The sequence below is a fragment of the Babylonia areolata genome, chromosome 29, assembly GCF_041734735.1.
Source record: "Babylonia areolata isolate BAREFJ2019XMU chromosome 29, ASM4173473v1, whole genome shotgun sequence".
NCBI classification, from domain to species: domain Eukaryota; kingdom Metazoa; phylum Mollusca; class Gastropoda; order Neogastropoda; family Buccinidae; genus Babylonia; species Babylonia areolata.
The window spans coordinates 21,884,705-21,888,622 of record NC_134904.1 but is presented as its reverse complement, the minus strand read 5'-3'; positions in this window follow the sequence as shown (position 1 = coordinate 21,888,622).

The following is a 3,918-nucleotide window of genomic DNA, read 5'->3' as shown; positions in this document are numbered from 1 at the left end:
CAGAGGGGAGGGAGGGGAGAGGGATGGGAAGGAGAGGGAGAGAGGGTGGGACAAGAGGGAGGCAGCGGTGTGGCGGGGAAAGCTCGAGATCAATGGTGATGCTCTCAGCATGCAGCCTTGCTCAGGCCACAGTTATTCTTATTGGTCGGTTTGCCGTCAACCAGCACACCGGACCAATAGGAAGTAAGTGTTGCCCGACGCACACATCTGTCATGAAACGTAGGAAGCATTACAAATTCCGTGTACAGAATTTCAATGGAACAGCTTGCTTCGATTTTGTAGTGAGTAGTGTGTGTGTGAAATTTTGAACCAAGCACAACATATGGGCTTCTATCGATCCTGAACGGTGTGCTAGGTAACTCTGACTGAACAAGGAGGTTTTGTTCACCCGGGCAGTGACACAGCTGTGTATCTCCAACCCTTCCCCCATCCCACCACACCTACGTTCCCACCCCCCTTAACCCCATCCCCACCCCATCCCGATTCTTCCCCCTTGCACCCCATACCCTGTCCCTAACCTTCAGTGCAGCGTGAATGACGAACGGTGGCTACTTTGTGAACAGTTTAGTTTTCAAGTGCAAGGAGATTGAGAAAAACGATACAATATGTTGTGTGTGCAAGAAATGTGATTAAGTTGAATTGTGTGTGTGTGTGTGTGTGTGTGTGTGTGTGTGTGTGTGTGTGTGTGTGTGTGTGTGTGAATCCACTACATTGTTCTTATGTGTAAATGGATGAGCGTTGTTTTTGTAAAACTTAGTTGTAATGTGGTGTTGTTTTTTTGTACATTCTTATGTTTAAGTTGTTTTTGTATATGTCTGTGAAAAATCAGTTAAAAAAAAGAAATGTGGTAACGTTGGTTTCGATTTAGTTCTTTTAGTTCTGTCATTTTCACGAGGTTTTAAAATTTAGTTTCCTTTTCTGGTGTTTAACCTTTCACAGCAATCTTTCCAGCCTCAGAAATGGATTTTGCAGACGGCTGGGCTATAAACATGCATTTGTATTTTGTAAACTACTTTGTCCACAGTGTGTGTGTGTGTGTGTGTGTGTGTGTGTGTGTGTGTGTGCCGACGCGCGTGCGCGCGTGTGTGTGTGCGTGCGTGCGTGCATGTGTGTGTGCGTGTGTGTGTGTGTAGCAGGCGAGACTCAAACCAGTCCAGGGTAAGCCCCCGTATAAAGTGACCTGGTCCAGATTTTACCCCCGTATAAACTAGCCTGGGGTACTTTAAACCGAGGGTAGGCCCCCATATAGTTTGGCCCGGGCCAGTTTATATACTCTGGGTCGTTTTATGGCCCCTCTCTTCCTTTGAAATACATTGATGTATGAAGAGTGCCAAAAATTACCATAGAGCATAGGCTAGGTGTACTGCGAGGGATTAAAAAAAAAAAAATTGTACACAATATTTACCTTAGCAATTGGGTTTTCATTCAAAATGGAAAACGTTCAAAGTAATCAGTTTACTTGTTGCGTGGATGACACTGACTATACTGTCTTAATATAACTGCAAAATGAATTTTTTCGATATGGAACACATGTTGTAACTGATGCTATATTTGAGCGTGAAGTTGCCCCGATGTACTTTGATTGCTTTTGCTGAAGATACTAGTATGTTCGGTAATCATATGCTGGGAGACGTAGTGCAAACCACAAGAGTTACGGCAATGTAAGGTTTGTAATGTGGCTGTGATTGGGGATGAGTTCAGTCAATTTTATGATGGAATGCCAGAAGTGTAATGACTTCCGAGACAAGTATGTGCCTAAAAATGTTTGTCTCTAAAGGCGGTTTTCATTTTTTAGACTTATAATTAGATTTACAAAAAATGTTATTCATTTAAATACTAAAACTAATTGTAGTTTGAAAATTATTTGTGCTTTCTTAATGTCATAGTTTAGTTATAGTGTTGAGTATTTGAATGTCTTAAATTTGGCGTGGAATTATAATTTGATAGTCCTCTATGCTCTAACAGGAGTGAAAAGATGAATAAATTTGCCGAATGATGTCAAATGTAAGGAAAGACAATGAAAGAAATAAAGACACATAAGAAGGAAAGTAGAAAAACATGAAAGAAAAAGAGGGTATTGAATAAAGAGGTTTCCACGAAAAACTGAGGTGAAAGAGCGAGAAAAGAAACAAAGAAAAAAGAACATTAATATTGCACGAGAGGACAAACACACACACACACACATACTGACACACACGCACACGCACAGGAGCAACAATTGCTTTAGGGTTGTCGAGGCATTGATACATTGAACTTGGGGATACACTATTATATCAGCCAAATATCCACGGTGATACAGAACACAAAAAGCTGTGTTTGCAATGAAGGGTGGATGTCAGATCGCCAGTTTCCCAACTAAAAGAGGAATCACTGGGAATGGCCATTCAGCCCATCACTTTTCGCAACAGCAGTGGAGCCACTCGCAGTTAATAGAAGGCAAAACGATATACCAAAAAGATTTTAAATTAAACATGATAGGTCACCGAACCTGAAAGACACATATTCGCACGAAAGTTAAAAATCTGTAGACGATACAACACTGACACTCTGTAGTGATATTTGATTCCATAGCAACACCCCACACTTGCATCACTTCCACTGTAGTAGCCGTAAATAACGTTGTTTGTACAGTACTGGCGCACTGCTCTCGTTCCTCTAGATTTAGCCACAATGGCTGAATCAATGTAACGCCGGCCATGTCAAATGTCAGTAAACTCATGCAGTTGCTCCAGTTTTCAAAGTCAATGTTGAGTCTTGTCATACTTCAACATATTACAACACACTCTGAGCAAAACAGCAAATTAGATATAAAATGTAGAGGAATTCGAGGCATTCTCCAGTCTCAAACTTTGAAAAAAGAAGAAGAAAAAAAAAAAAAAAGAAAAAAAGAAAAAAAAAAAGAAAACACACACACACACATACACACACCAAAAACAAACAAACAAAAAAAGCAAATGGCAAGGGGCTCCAGAAGGCAAAACTTGTAACAAGTGTGTGTGTGTGTGTGACTTGACTTGACTTGACTTGACTTCATTTATTGTCATAAAATCCCGAAGGATTAATAGACACAACAAAGAACAAAGGGAACAAAGAAATAAACGGTCATCTAATACGCATGCACTGAAATACATAGTTGGCAAGTGTTTTTTGACAGTCATCGCAGGTGAATAAATCACTTGGTTTTAGTATATTGTTTTGTATTTTTCTAGAGATCACATTTGATTGATGATCATACTGCTGTATAGTAGTGATTAGATGGCTTCGCAAATTATGAAATAAGATACACGAATCTAAGAAATGCAATTCATCTTCAACAACTTCACATATAGCACATAACCTCTCTTCTCTGGGAATGTTTGCATATCTTCCTCGTTCGATGTTTAAATAATGTGCGCTTATTCTGAGTTGACAAAGAGCTTGTTTGTGAGCAGGATCGATTTTATCAGTTAGATAATTCTCAATTTGATAATCGTTTCTTTTAATTTTGTTGTAGAAGTCTAATCTACTGCATTCAGTTTTTCTCTGTTTCCAGAATTGTACATATCTATTTCTTAGTTGTTGGCGTAATGTAAATTTAAGTCTGCTGTTACTAAATGTCGACTGATTATTCCAAACATGACCTAATCCTACATTGTGAAGAATATTCTTTACAAATTGTATCCATGGATTTTCAATTGTGTCTGGTTGGTTCATCATCGACATATAGACTGTGTGTCGCAGTGCGCGCGCGCTCGCGACGCCGCGGGGTGTGTGTGTTCGCTCGATTTAAGTTATGTGTCTGCCGGCGAAGGCCAATCACTGATTCTATTTTTAGATCAGTGAGGCCAATTCATGACGAGCCGGACCAGGCGTTGCCACTGCCGGTGTAGGCGTGCACAAATTCGTTGAACGTGGCTCATTTAAAAAAAAAAAAAAAAA